This window comes from Eriocheir sinensis, chromosome 2, assembly GCF_024679095.1.
Source record: "Eriocheir sinensis breed Jianghai 21 chromosome 2, ASM2467909v1, whole genome shotgun sequence".
In the NCBI taxonomy this organism is placed as follows: Eukaryota; Metazoa; Arthropoda; class Malacostraca; order Decapoda; family Varunidae; genus Eriocheir; species Eriocheir sinensis.
In genome coordinates, this window is record NC_066510.1 from 31734493 (window position 1) to 31750640 (window position 16148).

Sequence of the window (16148 nt, forward strand, 5' to 3'; positions counted from 1 at the left end):
ATCTTTCTTTTTCCCTCTCTTTCCTTCCCTTCGTCTGTCTCTCTCTCTTCTTTTCCCTCCACTCCTTGCTTCCTTTTCCTCCCCCTCCCCTCTTTTTTCTCCTCTTTCCTCCCTCCTTTTCCCTCCCTCCCTTCCTTCCTCCTCCATCTTTCTTTCTTTTTCCCTCCTCTCTCTCTCTCCTTTCTCCTTCTTCCTTCCTTTCCCTCCTCCTTCCTTCCTTCCTTCCTTCCTTCCATACCTATTCAAAATCCTTCTTCTCCTCTCCCGCCTTTCCTTCCGATATCTTCCTTTCCCTCCTCCTCCTTCCCTTCCTTCCTTCCTTCCTTCCTTCCATACCTACTCAAAATCCTTCTTCTCCTCTCCCGCCTTTCCTTCCGATATCTTCCTTTCCCTCCTCCTCCTTCCCTTTCTTCCTTCCTTCCCTTCCTTCCTTCCTTCCTTCCATAACTACTCAAAATCCTTCTTCTCCTCTCCCGCCCTTCCTTCCGATATCCTCCTTTTTTTCTGCAGCCATCAAAGCGGACAGATAAAAAGCTTGTTGTCTCACTCTCTGCCTCTGTGATCGTCCCACCAGCGGCTCTTGGATCTTGATGTCAGAATCGACTAGAGGAAGGAAGAGAGAGGAAGGGAGGGATTGTAGAGAAGGAAGAAGGGAGGAAGAAAGGGAGAGAGGAGAAGAGAAAATGTTGGAGGGAGTGGAAAAGGAAGGGGAGGGACTATCGTCGGCTACTTCTTTGATGATGATGAGGAGGAGGAGAAGAAGGAGGAGGATTGTTCGTGGTCCCACCCTTCCCTTCCTTCCTTACCCTCCCTCCCTCCCTCCCTTTCCTCCGTCACTTCCTACCCCACGCGAGTCACAAAGGAAAGTACTTCGATGTTGACTTCGATGTCGCCAGTCACTTCCTTTCCTCCCTCCCTTTCTCCCTCCCTCACCCACGCTGGAGAGAACAAAGTAAGGCCTCCACATTACCTCCCATCCCTCCCTTTCCTCCCCCACACGAGACGCTTCCCTCCCCCACACAAAGGGAGTACTTCGAGTTCCCCGTCTGAGTTCGATGTCGCAAAACCGCTTCTTCGGGAAAGGCCGCAGTGAAGGGTCCGTGGAGGCTCGTACTCACCGGGCGTGGGTCAAGGGGGCGGCGCGGCTTCCCTCGACACCCGCGGCAGCTCGGGTAAGGCGTGGGGGGGCGGCAAAGGACGGGGCAGGGTGAGAACGAGAGCGAGAGCGGCTGGTGCTCGCTCTAGGTAACTCGTGGTGCAAGACTAGCCGGGAAACGCCACGCTAGCCGACCTCCCCGCGTGCCCCCCTCCCCCCCCCACGCTCCCTTCTCTTCCTCTTCCCTGCCCTTCCCTCTCCCCTCCTCCTCTCCCTCCTCCTGTCTCATCTTTTCCCTCCCTTTCCCCTCTTCCCTCCTCTCCCTCTTCCCTTACCTCCTCTTTCCTCCCCACTCTCCTCCTCCTCCTCCTCCTCCTCCTCCTGCTCCCACGCTAGCTACACTACACGCTCTCCCCCTCCTCTCCCCAGCTCCTCCTCCTCCTCCTCCTCCTCCTCCTCCTCTTCTTCCTCCTCCTCCTCCTGCTCCCACGCTAGCTACACTACACGCTCTCCCCCTCCTCTCCCCACCTCCTCCTCCTCCTCCTCCCTTCCTCCTCCTCCTCCTCCTCCAGTAGTTATTCCATCCAGTTTTCTTCTTATGACTCATGTACGACCTCATTGTTACTACTACTACTACTACTACTACTACCACCCACGCACACACGCACGCACACTATATTACCTTGCTGTCATGTTCCCCTTTCCATCACTCCATACCTCCCTTCCTCCCTCCCCTCCCTTCTCATTCTGTCTCTCCCAACCCCCTCTCTTTATTTCCCAAGGGACTGTACTGTACATAAAGAGTCCGTCAGTAAAGTCTGGATGTGGATATGAAGTACAAAGGGCAGCATTCTTAAACATATCGACGCCCTATCTCACATATTTGACAAGACTTTCGTAGTTATTGAGGGCGGCATTTCGAGGGTGGTACTCTGACCCTTCCCTCTCTGTACCCTTAACGTAAAGAATCACTCATGAGAACCAGACTGATCTCCTTTCCAGCCTTTGGGAAAAGTTAACGTGAGGAGAGTCTTAGAATACTGATCATGCTGTGGCGAAAGAACGACCGTCTATGTAAGAGAGCGCGTGATTAATTCTACGGTATTTGCGCCCCGTTTTTCACTTACTCTCGCTGTTAAGTTCGCATGTCGACCGCTACATTAGTAATCTCTTTCAGGTAGTAACTATTATACTAGACTATCATGCTGGGAATAGTAATGGATAGTAGTAGTAGTAGTAATACATTAATAGTTTTATGCATGTCCACCATAGTCATCACCACTATCACCACCACCACCAACACTAACACGTTCATCACCGAAAGAAAAAAAACACACACCTTCCACATCCCCATTACCTCTAAAAGCACTCCTCGGAATTACTTAATGAAGATAAAAGTCCGCCTAAGATTATTACAGACTGCCCTTTACGTTCTTTTTTTTTTCCTTTCCTACTTCGTTTATTTGCATTTTTTTCATTTTCAACACACACACACACACACACGGAAGGCAATGGAGCGTGCGTGTGTGTGTGTCCTAAAGTGGATTTAACAAGACTTTACAACTTCATAAAGAGCGGAATGGCAGTTTTTAATGTCGCGCGTGATAAAGTGAGGAAAGGGAAGGAAAAACACAGCGGAGGAAGTGGAAAGGAAAATACAGGAAGGAAAAGGAGAGGCGGCGGAGGCAAAGAAGACCAAGACAGTGAAAGAGAAAGTGGGAGAAGGAGGGATAAATGGAGTGGAAGGAAAACGTAGAGGAGGAAGGAGGAGAAAATGTGGAAGCGGATGACGAAATGAAGGAAAAGGAGGAAAAGAAAAAGGAAGAAGTGGAAGGACGAGGAGGAAGGGAAAAAAAGAGTAAGGAAGAAGAAAAAGAGGAGGAAGAGAGGAGGAAGAGGAAGAGAAAAGTAGAAGAGCGACTACCCACACACAAACACACACAGTTGGTTTACATAACTCTGAAAGTCTTAGAACATCTGCAGAACATCTGCATAATTCATTCCTCTTCAACACACAGGAGATAGACTTGAGGGAGGGAAAAAAATATAAGAGATCAAAGAGGAAGGCACAATTAAAAACAAAGAAAAGGAAAGAATGATAGAGGAACTAAAAGAAAAATGTTAAGATAAAGGATAAAAACTGAAAAGACTGGAAACAGGAGAAAGAAGACTGAAGAGAAGGAGGGGGAAGGAGAAACGGGAAGGGAAAAAAATAAACAATGTATTTTTAGAAACTATGAAAAAGAATAAAAAAGAGGAAAATGCAGAAGAGGAAGGATTATAAAATTTATTCATAGTCATATATTTATTAAACGCTTCTGCGCCCATACATACATATTTGACACTTGTTTTAGTAGAAGTTTTTATGACCCTGGTGGTGGTAGCAGTGTGACCCTTTTGTACAGTGTTACGAGCACACGAGCACTCAGTAGGTTGTCTAGGGGAGTTGTTAAGTGACAGAACACTAAACATTTAAAAGGTGATTGAAAGACTGAATTAGCTTAACCTTAATTTAATATAATTAACAAAAAAGTATATCATGAAATCCACCACCTGTGGCAAGTGAAAAGTGACTTGCCGTACGGATAATGCTTAACCACATGTACACAAGATAGCACAAAAGACGAAATACATAGAACAAATACAAGAGATTCAGAACAAATACAAGAGATTCACCACCAGAAATGAGAGTCAGTATCACTGGTCACAAGTGTCGCACACTATGCTTACAGACTAAGATGGACACCGCTGCTAGAAATCCTTATTCCTCGGGAGGGAAGAGGCACCTCTGGTAACTGGGAGAAGACAGCTTGGGGTGGCGACAGCTTGGGGTGGCGCGGAGAGGTATGCAGGTCACCTCGCAATAGCCCGAGGTTGCGTCAGTTGTAGGTTCAGTGAAGCAAGCCGGCGAGATGCTCTAATCAGTGCCGGGTGTTTTCCCGAGCTGAGAGAAAAAGAATCAGTGCCGGGTGTTTTCCCGAGCCGAGAGAAAAAGTAGTAACCAGCAGTGGGAGTGTTTGGGATAAGTAATAGCCCAGTAATACGTAGGGGAGAGTGCGAGACTGATATACCGTGAAACTAACAAAGCGCTCATTAGGACCCGGTTAATCTCCTTTCCATATTCTTAAGCATTCCTTCTCTCAAGTAGACATTTAACACTTTTTTAGAAGTTTCGGGCATTTCCACGAGTAGCAGTTTTATGACGCTGGTGGTGGTAGCAGAGTGACCCTTTTGTATCATGTTACGAGCACTCCGTAGGTTGTCTAAGGGAATTTTGTTAAGTGACCGAACACTAACATTTGAAACATTTAAAAAGGTGATAGAAAAGAGTATATTAAATTAAGGTTAAGCTAATTCAATTATCAAAAAAAGTATATCATGAAATCCACCACCTGTGGCAAGTGAAAAGTGATCTTGCCGTACGGATAATGCTTAATGAAATATTTAATCGTAATACTCCAAGACAATAGTAAACCCCAATAAATTAATTTAACACAAAATCACATGTACACAAGATAGAACAAAAGACTAAATACATAGAACAAATACAAGAGATTCACCACCAGAAATGAGTCAGTATCACTGGTCACAAGTGTCGCACAGTATACTTACAGACGAAGGAAGATTGACACCACTGCTATAAATCCTTATTCCTCGGGAGGGAAGAGGCACCTCAGCTACCCGAGAGAAGACTGCTTGGGGTGGTGCGGCGAGGTATGCACGTCACCTCGCAATAGCCCGAGGTTGCGTCAGTTGTAGGTTCAGTGAAGCAAGCCGGCGAGATCTCGAATCAGTGCCGGGTGTTTCCCCGAGCTGAGAGGAAAAGAAGTAACCAGCAGTGGGAGTGTTTGGGACAAGTAATAGCCCAGTAATATGTAGGGGAGAAGGGGAGAGTGCGAGGCTTGCGATATACCGTGAAGCTAACAAAGCGCTCACTAGGACCCGGTTAATCTCCTTTTCATATTCTTAAGCATTCCTTCTCTCAAGTAGACATATTTGACACTGCTTTCGTACAAGTTTCGGGCATCTCCATGGGTAGCAGTTTCATGACCCTGGTGGTGGTAGCAGTGTGACTCTTTTATCACGTTAAGAGCACTCCGTAGGTTGTCTAAGGGAATTTTGTTAAGTGACCGAACACTCGAACATTTAAAAAGTGATTGAAAGAATTTATTAAGTTAAGGTTAAGCTAATTCAATTATCAAAAAAGTAAATCATGAAATCCACCACCTGTGGCAAGTGAAAAGTGATCTTCCCGTACGGATAATGCTTAATGCAATATTTAATCGTAATACTCTAAGACAAGACAATAGCAAACCCTAATAAATTAATTCTAACAAAACCACATGTACACAAGAAGATAGCACAAAACACGAAATACATACCACAATAACAAATACACGAGATTCACCACCAGAAATGAGAGTAGAGTATCACTGGTCACAAGAGTGTCGCACAATATACTTACAGACGAAGGAAGATGGACACCACTGCTATAAATCCTTATTCCTCGGGAGGGAAGAGGCACCTCAGCTACCTGGGAGACGACTGCTTTGGGTGGCGCGGCGAGGTATGCACGTCACCTCGCAATAGCCCGAGGTTGCGTCAGTTGTAGGTTCAGTGAAGCAAGCCGGCGAGATCTCGAATCAGTGCCGGGTGTTTTCCCGAGCTGAGAGGATAAGAAGTAACCAGCAGTGGGAGTGTTTGGGACAACAAGTAATAGCCCAGTAATACGTAGGGGAGAGTGCGAGGCTTGTGATATGCCGTGAAACTAACAAAGCGCTCATTAGAACCCGGTTAATCTCCTTTTCATATCCTTAAGCATTCCTTCCCTCAAGTAGACATATTTGACACGGTTGTCGTAGAAGTTTCGGCCATTTCCAGGGGTAGCAGTTTTATGACCCTGGTGGTGGTAGCGGTGTGACCCTTCTTCTGTACCGTGAACCTAAGCAAAGCACTCATTAGGACCCGGTTAATCTCCTTTTTGCCCTTTGGAAATAGTTCTCTACTCACTTCATGGTTAACTCGTTGGGTCATGGAAGGGTTATCCGGCGCAGCTATTGATTATTTTGAACACCTCACTCTTACCTGTGTTGTCCGGGAAACAGGTGACCCTAACAATGGACGGGTGCGAGGAGACGGGAGGAGAAGGGAAGGTCGTTAGACTCGTTATGAATACCTGTACTACACCTGTGCGAGGGAGAGGCGGAGGAGAAGGGAGATGAAGGGGGGGGCTGTGGTGGTTGTTCGCCCTAGCAACATTATTTATTTTATTATTTGAAATCTGGTCAATAAATACATAAGTACGTTCTCGACTATTTGTTTGGTTATGTACTCTGTGTGTGTGTGTGTGTGTGTGTGTGTGTGTGTGTGTGTGTGTGTGTGTGTGTGTGTGTGTGTGTGTGTTAGTGAAGGAAAAGCAGAATGGTGGAGGTGGAGTGTGGTGGTGGTGGTGGTGGTGGTGGGGTAAACGATGATGAAGTACGTAGCAGTAATGGTGACGGATGGTGTTGGTGAGTGCGGACTTTGTAGGTAGAGACAGCTGTGTTGGGTGGAGGAGGAGGAGGAGGAGGAGGAGAAATGGGGAACAGGAGGAGGAGGAGGAAGGAATGGAGTGGAGTACGGAGGGAAAGGAGAAAAAGGAGGCAGGATATCGAGGGAAGGAGTAGGAGGAGTGAAAGGAATTAGAAATCAAAACTTAAGGGATTCCGAATATTCATCTCCCGAAGTTACAGCCTCCGGAGATCGTTACGGGAGAGTCAATATTACCACACGTAGTTTCCTCTCCTTCTTTGTCCTCTTCTAATCCCCCGAGGCTGTCAAACGCATTATCCTAAGACCCATATATCCCAGAGAACATTCCGGGGCTTACACACAACCCACATTGATTAAGGCTTTCGTAGAGGTTGTGTGCTGTGGGTATTTCCATAGGGTAGTTCTATAAGCCTAGTGGTAGTTTGACAAGTATCTTTATTTGGGGGCTGTTTTCTTAGTATCTATATTTGGTGGCTGGGTTGTTGTTGTTGTTTGTTTAGCTTCTATACGTGTTAAGAACGAGTCGATGTTGATAGAAACACACCGAACGACGAAGAACAGTAAGAACAAGCCAATAGCACAAACGGAGAGACCTTTATAAGCACAATAACAACTACTTATCAACAACACCGCTTTCTCTCACTCACTCACTATCTATCTATCTGTCTATTGTCTTGGTGTTTCGCCCGAGTGTCTTGCCAGCATCGGCTCTTCACGTAGCGGGTCAGACGAGAAGAGAGACAAAGGAATTCGCCCAGACACAGATAGACAGACAGACACACACACACACACACACACACACACACACACAACATTAGTGACACACGTTTTCTACTTAGTTCTGTTGACGTTACGAGAGAGAGAGAGAGGGGGGGTGAGGAGGGGTAAGGGGGCGTGGCTCTGGATCGGAGTGAGGATTGTATAAGTCTTTGAAGCGGCGCGTTGTTGTTGTTGTTGTTGATGGTGGTGGTGGTGGTGGTGGTGGTGGTGGGTGTTGAGACACCTTCCCAGGGCCTACAGCTTCCGGGTGGCGTGGTGTTAAAGAGGAAACCACTACCACCACCACCTCTACTTCTACTACTACTACTACTTCTACTACTACTACTACTACTACTACTACTACTACTACTACTACTACTACTACTACTACCACCCTGATTCTTTGCTCTCTTTCCTCTCTCTCTCTCTCTCTCTCTCTCTCTCTCTCTCTCTCTCTCTCTCTCTCTCTCTCTCTCTCTCTCTCTCTCTCTCTCTCTCTAAGTATATATTTGACTGCAGTTCCTCCCCCTCTTCCTCCTCCTCCTCCTCTTCCTGAAAGCCCCGATCACACCACCTGAATTGTTGATGCTCTCTTTAAGCCATGATAAGAGGAGGAAGAAGAGGAGGAGGAGGAGGAGGAGGAGGAGGAGGGCAGACGTGCATCCGGAAAGTGTTGAGGAATGAGGAAGAAAAGTGGTCTGGGAAGGAGAGGGATGAAGAGGAGGAGGAGGAGGAAGAGGAGGAGGAGGAGGAAGAGGAGGAGGAGGAGGAGGAGGGAAGAGCGTTCAAGGATAATTTTTAAGATGGTAACACTGCTGCTTCGTTTATTTTTTTCTGCGGGTCATTTTTCTTCTTGCTATGCCTCTCGATTTCCCTATATTTTCTTTTTTTTTCTTTTCTTTTTTTGGGGGGAAGGAAGGAGGAAAGGGGAAAGTTTGCTAGTGTCATGTTCCCTTTTTCCATCTTTTCTTTAACTTTCTTTCTCTTTCTTTCTTCTTTTTTTCTGTTTCTGCTTCATCACGTTTTTCTAATATATATCTTTTTTTTTCATATTTATTTCCCCTTTTTTTCCTTTCTTCGATCTTCTTTTGTTTCTACTTCATCACATTCTTGTTGTTGTTGTTGTTCTTCTTCTTCTGCTGTTTCTTCTTCATCACATTCTTTTTCTTCTTCTTCTTCTTCTTCTTCAGCCGTTCTCGTTTCGTTGTCGTCATCGCTGTTGTTGTTTTCTTTGTTGCTCGTTTTTTTTTTTTTTTTTTTCATTCTTCATCATTTTTGTGAAGAAAGAAAAACAACTACCAATAATCTAATACAACCCAAACGAAACCGCATCCAATCGGGGGGTGGGTGCCCTGTAATGGTTGAGGATATTGCAGAAACCTTGTCAAACTATTACTAGGCTCACTGTACTAACCATGGAACTACCCACACACTGCCTCTACGAAAGCCTTATCCAATGTGGGGGTGTACGCCCTTGTAATGGTTGAGGATATTGCAGAAACCTTGTCAAACTATCACTAGGCTCAATAAACTACCCATGGAACTACCCACACACTGCCTCTACGAAAGCCTTATCCAATGTGGGTGTGGGTGTACCCCTCGAAATGGTTAAGAATATTACACTCAACCCCTAAGCCCTTTCACTTTCATGGGGCAGAATAATTGTCAAACTATCACCAGGCTCAATAAACTACCCATGGAACTACCCACATACTGCCTCTACGAAAACCTTATCCAATGTGGGCGTGAGTGGGTGTAAGCCCCACTTCCACCCTCCCCTCGCCGGCACCAGCACCTGTGTCCACTCCGTTGCATAAGCGGATTGTGTTTAGGGTCCGCAATCCAGTGAGTGAGCGGCGACTTAGGGCTGTGAATCCGCCAGTGTCATGATCCAGGCAGCTTCCAGGCGGGTTCAGTGGTTGGGTTGCAGTTTGGGGTCATCCTTTACCAACCCGCGGCAGATTTGTGAATGGAACATGGGTTTGGAAGTTGATCAGAGTGGTTTAGTGTTGCGTGGGTTCTCTCAGTTGGTTTTTATTACGGTAGGGGAGTCAGCTGAAGGAAAAAAAGAAAAGAACATAAAAAATAGCCCACTAGACGCCAAAAGAGAGCTCAGTTAGTCTTCACAGCTTAAAAACGATAGAAAAAATTAGGCCTAGTGATCTTTAACTCATCTAAATCCCCCCCCCCCCAAAAAAAAAAAAAAGAGGAGAAAATATAGAAGATAATTATAAGATCAAAATGATTAATTAACACTCCGCCGGTTTTCTGTTTAGTGTTATTTTAAGGAGAAACTGTAAAAAAGAAAGAATTTTATGCCTTTTGATCTGAAGTCGAAAAAAGAATGATAGAAAAGTAGATAATAAGCTTGGAATAGTAAACACCCTTCTCGTAGCCTATATAGAGTGCTCATTAAATAAAACGTGAATGAAAATATGAAATGATTAATGGCCTTAGCCTTTTCTAAATTAATAAAAAAAGAAGATAAAATGGAAGAAAAAAATATTAGAATGCAATGGTAAGCACGATCCAATTTTCTGTGTGTTTGAAGTGGAAACGGAAACGAAAATAAATTAGAAAAAATAAAAAGCCTAGTTGTCTCTGCCTATTCTAAATACCCCCCCCCAAAAAAAAAGGAAATAAAGAAAATGGTAAAATATATCAGATCGCAATGGTTAACACTCCCAATTATCCGTGTGTTTGAAGGGGAGACGCAAATGAAAACAGATTAACCCTTGTGACCTCTGGGTATTCTAAACTCCAAAATAAAAAGGAAAAAGGAGAAAAGATTAAATATATCAGATCGCAATGGTTAACACTCCCAATTATCCGTGTGTTTGAAGGGGAGACGCAAATGAAAACAGATTGACCCTTGTGACCTCTGGCTCTTCTAAACTCCAAAATAAAAAGGAAAAAGGAGAAAAGATGAAATATATCAGATCGCAATGGTTAACACTCCCAATTATCCGTGTGTTTGAAGGGGAGACGCAAATGAAAACAGATTAACCCTTGTGACCTCTGGCTCTTCTAAACTCCAAAATAAAAAGGAAAAAGGAGAAAAGATGAAATATATCAGATCGCAATGGTTAACACTCCCAATTATCCGTGTGTTTGAAGGGGAGACGCAAATGAAAACAGATTAACCCTTGTGACCTCTGGCTCTTCTAAACTCCAAAATAAAAAGGAAAAAAAGAGAAAAGGTGAAATATATCAGATCGCAATGGTTAACACTCCCAATTATCCGTGTGTTTGAAGGGGAGACGCAAATGAAAACAGATTAACCCTTGTGACCTCTGGCTATTCTAAACTCCAAAATAAAAAGGAAAAAGGAGAAAAGATGAAATATATCAGATCGCAATGGTTAACACTCCCAATTATCCGTGTGTTTGAAGGGGAGACGCTAATGAAAACAGATTAACCCTTGTGACCTCTGGCTCTTCTAAACTCCAAAATAAAAAGGAAAAAAAGAGAAAAGATGAAATATATCAGATCGCAATGGTTAACACTCCCAATTATCCGTGTGTTTGAAGGTGGCTTTCCTAAATTCCAGTAAAAACAAAATAAACGAAGTAGAAAAAGTAATATAGAGGCTTTTAAGGGTAATAATGGCTGCTCGGGAAACATTGTGGGGCTTAATTTCCATAATGACTCCTTGTTGTTTTCTTTACTTTCTCCTTCAATATTTTTTTTCTTTTTTCTTGGCCTGCGTTAATGAAGCACTTTAAGGGAGATGACGTTGTTGTTTTGATGAGTGAGAAGGTTCGTGTGTGTGTGTGTGTGTGTGTGTGTGTGTGTGTGTGTGTGTGTGTGTGTGTGTGTGTGTGTGTATAGGCTTCTTGTCTTAATCATTTTTACTTTTTTGTGTGTGTTTGAGTGAGGATGAGGAACACACACACACACACACACACACACATACACACATCACCACCACCACCACCATCACCATCATCAACAACAACACATATAGGTTAAAAAAAAGAGCAAAAAATAAATAAACAAAAAACACACCAGCCAAACTTGGAGCATCTTAATGAGCAGCTTCACCGAGACTTCACCGCCGCCTCGGAAATAACGACGTAGAGGTTGTTTTTTCTCTCTCTCTCTCTCTCTCTCTCTCTCTCTCTCTCTCTCTCTCTCTCTCTCTCTCTCTCTCTCTCTCTCTCTCTCTCTCTCTCTCTCTCTCTCTCTCTCTCTCTCTCTCTCTCTCTCTCTCTCTCTCTCTCGTGTAGCCCCGACGAGTAAAGCCGAACGAGAGAGAGAGAGAGAGAGCAAAGATCCTACCGTCCCTTCCTCCCGCCAGCATCAGCTCTCCTCTCCTCTCTCGCGTCGCTACAGGTGTCGAAGAGTACCTCGCTGTCGCTGGTATGGCGGCAGCGGCGGGAGGAGAGACGTCGCTCCCTGGTTATTGATCTCGAGTAATCTGATGAATCCTTGAGGCTGTACGGATGGGAGGGGCAGGGAAGGGGGCAGCAGGTATTCGGGAAGCATGTAAGGGGGGAGGAATAGGTGAGGAAGCAGGGAGTAGGTAAGCAGAGGGGGTGGAGCAACAGGAGGTGGGGACGGTGTTGGTAGGGAACTATACGCAGAACTGAAACCTTCCTATTAGCGTCTTATCTGCCTCATTTGTCTTGCCTCTCTCCTCTTCCTCCTACTCCTCTCTCTCTCTCTCTCTCTCTCTCTCTCTCTCTCTCTCTCTCTCTCTCTCTCTCTCTCTCTCTCTCTCTCTCTCTCTCTCTCTCTCTCTCTCTCTCTCTCTCTCTCTCTCTCTCTCTCTCTCTCTCTCTCTCTCTCTCTCTCTCTCTCTCTCTCTCTCTCCTTTCCTCCCTTCCTGCTCCAAGAATGATGATGATGATGAAATAAGTCTTTTTTTTCCCTTTATTTATCGTCATTTATTTCGTCATTTACGTTCTCTTCCCTGCCCCTCTCTTCCCCTCCCTTCCTGCCCTCTCTTCCCTGCCCCCTCTTCCCTGCCCTTCCCTGCCCCTCTCTTCCCTGCCCTCCTTCCCTGCCCCTCCTTCCCTGCCCCTCTCTTCCCTGCCCTCCTTCCCTGTACCTCTCTTCCCTGCCCCTCCCTTCCCTGCCCCTCTCTTCCCTGCCCCTCTCTTCCCTGCCCCTCCCTTCCCTGCCCCTCCCTTCCCTGCCCCTCTCTTCCCTGCCCCTCCCTTCCCTGCCCCTCTCTTCCCTGACCCTCTCTTCCCTGCCCCTCTCTTCCCTGACCCTCTCTTCCCTGCCCCTCCCTTCCCTGCCCCTCTCTTCCCTGCCCCTCTCTTCCCTGCCCCTCTCTTCCCTGCCCCTGCGCTTCCCTGCCCTCCCTCTCTTCCTGCCCCTCTCTTCCCTGCCCTCTCTTCCCTGCCCTCTTCCCTGCCCTCCCTTCCCCTGCCCCTCTCTTCCCTGCCCTCTCTTCCCTGCCCTTCTCCTTCCCTGCTCCTCTTCCCTGCCCCCTCCTTCCCTGCCCCTCCCTTCCCTGCCCCTCTCTTCCCTGCCCTTCCCTTCCCTGTCCTTCCCCTTCCCAATCGTGTTGAACTATCACCAGCATCGCAAGACAGTCCATGAGATTCCCAGCAGCTTCTATACGAGAGCTGCGTTATCAGAATGTCGCACTTAGCCTCTTATGTTTTCCGCTTCCCGACCCAAAAACTATTTCGTCCACTCCAATAACTACATTCATTAATAGTTTCCGTTCAAAGGTATAATTATTTGTGTCTTTTTCGCGATAGTTAAGTGTCTAAAAGTGGGAAATACAATGGTGGATACGCTAGTATGGCAACGCTGTACGAGAGGATATGGGATTTTTTTAAGAATACGAGCTTATGTGTTTGTTTAAGGGCATGTTCAAGGGCTGTGTCAGGGGTCCAAGGGTGTGTCAGCCAGCCTTGACCCTCCCTGGTGGTGGTGGTGGTGGTGATAGGCTATGCAGCATATGGCGGCTTACACACACACACACACACACACACACACACACACACACACACACACACACACACACACACACACACACACACACACACACACACACACACACACACACACACACACACACATGGAGATGACAGATAACGAGTCTTGTTCATATTGGGTAAGGTGGGGGGGTAAGATGCCCCCCTGGGGTGAAAGGCCCCCCCTTGGTTTTGTCTTTCTTTCTTTTCTCAACCAGCCACATGATCAAGTAGGCCTAATTAACGACAAAGAACTGTAGAATTAACCTGATGGCTATGGATACTTGCTCTAAGATGCCTAGACCTCCGTCTCAGTCTGCGTGTGTAAGGAAGAAAACGTGTCAGCGTGAGAACAGCCGGGTGCGGGGAGCTGATAGGCGTGAGATGGAGTGCCAGGAGGGGCCGCGGCGCTGAGAGGTGACAAGAAGTAGTTTGGAGGGGACAGGAGGTCGCTACGAGGAAATAAATGTTCGGAGGTCACTGGAAAGACCGCAGGAGTTGTAGAATGGGACAAGAAGGGAAGAGGAGGTCGTGCGAGGTCAAAAAAAGATCGTAGGAGTTGTAGAAGGGAACAAGAAGGAAATAGGAGGTCGTGCGAGGTCAAAAAACGATCGTAGGAGTTATAGAAGGGAAGAGGAGGTCGTACGAGGTCAGAAAAAGATCGTAGGAGTTATAGAAGGGGACAGGGAGGGAATAGGAGGTCGTACGAGGTCAGAAAAAGATCGTAGGAGTTATAGAAGGAGACAAGAAGGAAATAGGAGGTCGTACGAGGTCAGAAAAAGATCGTAGGAGTTATAGAAGGGGACAGGGAAGGAATAGGAGGTCGCTAGGAGGAAGAGAGAGAGGTACCGAGGTCAGAAAAAGATTGTAGGAGTTATAGAAGGGGACAGGGAAGGAATAGGAGGTCGCTAGGAGGAAGAGAGAGAGGTACCGAGGTCAGAAAAAGATTGTAGGAGTTAAAGGAGGGGAAAGCGACGGGGCCATTTGGGGAGGGGGGGCATTCACCTAAACGTAACTCCCTTCCTTCCTTCCTTCCTTCCTTCTTTCCTTCCTTCTTTCCTTCCTTCCTTCCCTTGGGACACACTTAAAGCCCATGCGATGTTATGGGCAAAAAGTATAATAGGGGTTTCGATCCTTTGTTTTTGAATGGGATGAGATCAGAAACAAATGACACAAGACATGACATAAACCTAATTCCCTTGATCTGTTCGTCTGAGTTAAAGCGAGCAAGCATTCTAAACCCCTTCCTCTCCCTTCCCTCTCTCCCTCCCTTCCCCTTCGCCCCCCTCCCCCCCCCCCACACACACACACACACACACACAAGCAACCAAGCATTTCCCCCTAAAACGCAAATCTACATTCAACACGCATTGTGGCAGACATTGAACAAGGTATTCGTGTATGTATTATGTATGTATGCAATATTGTGTGTGTGTGTGTGTATGTGTGTGTGTGTGTGTGTGTGTGTGTGTGTGTGTGTGTGTGTATTCCTGAATAACAGAGGAACACACACACACACACACACACACACACACACACTCTCTCTCTCTCTCTGGATGCTGTGACCGCAGTGAGCATTGCAATCAATAAACGAGAGTGAAAGGACTTGCTCGGGGTGGTGGTGGTGATGGTAGTAGTAGTAGTAGTAGTAGTAGTAGTAGTAATAGTAGTAGTAGTAGTAGTAGTAGTAGTAGTAGTAGTAGTAGTAGTAGTAGTAGTAATAGTAGTAGTAGTAGTAGTAGTAGTAGTAGTAATAGTAGTAGTAGTAGTAGTAGTAGTAGTAGTAGTAGTAGTAGTAGTAGTAGTAGTAGTAGTAGTAGAAGTAGTAGTAGTAGTAGTAGTGGTAGTAATAGTTGTAGTAGTAGTAGTAGTAGTAGTAGCAGTAGTAAGGAAGACAGAGAAAAAAGGAAGGAGAAAGGAAGAAAAGAAGAAAGAAGGAGAGTGAATGGAGGAAGAAAGGAAGGAAGGAAGGAAGGGAGAGAGAAAAGACTGGGAAAGAAAAACAACAACATAATCCACTTGAGAAAAGAAAAAAAGAGAAATAGTTAACCGCCATCACCCCCATCATCATCATCATCATCATCACAGCGAAAGAAAACAACAAAAAAAGGGAAAAAAAACCCCAAAATATATAGATTCGAACACTACTTCAAACGTTCCCAAAAACCTATTCCGGGCGGGTGGCTTCGGGCGATCGGCAGCTGTCATCGGCGTCGCATTGAACCCTTTTACATTTTGGGATGAGGGCGAAGGCACGCTCCCCAAACAAAGGATCAGAGACTCCTCCATTCACCCGGTTCTTGGCTCTATTGAGGGATTCTTGCGTTAATACTTTTTGGGGGGACCGAGGTAAATATGCTTAAACGTATCGGGCTCTAGTTACGATTATTTTCCAAGCCCACAGAGAAGACTAACAAGGTTTTCATGGGGGGTGATTTTTCCGTTCGTGGTGAAATGGCCGTGTTAAAATATCACCAGGATCACAAGGCAGAACGTGTCTGTCTGTCAGTCTGTCTGTTCTCTGATAATGATAATCGTCTTAGTTAGCGAACCAGTTTAAGCGTGTTCTGCAGCTCTTGAAATTAGGCGAACGGACCAGCATATAAGAGAGAGAGAGAGAGAGAGAGAGAGAGAGAGAGAGAGAGAGAGAGAGAGAGAGAAATGGTTCTAGGAGTTGTGTTCATTCCATTACAGCGGCACGAGACATGTTGCGTGGTTAAGCTCCTCTTGAAAATTATATGCCTGGTGGTTTATTACTAACACATACGTGAGACTATGACCGTTGTAAGTGCCATCTTATACAATTATAACAGCAGCGTGGTAGC

The 16148-nt window shown here is 45.9% G+C and overlaps 1 protein-coding gene across 1 annotated transcript in view; it reads right to left on the minus strand.

Annotated features, from left to right (window-relative positions):
* LOC127002912 (putative sodium-coupled neutral amino acid transporter 11) overlaps positions 1-1278 on the minus strand; it is a 75441-nt gene extending 74163 nt beyond the window's left edge. The window contains exon 1 of the mRNA XM_050869225.1: positions 1119-1278. The gene's annotated coding sequence lies outside the window, so the exon portion shown is untranslated. The remainder of the gene's footprint in view (positions 1-1118) is intronic.
* Between the last annotated feature and the right edge of the window lie 14870 nt (positions 1279-16148).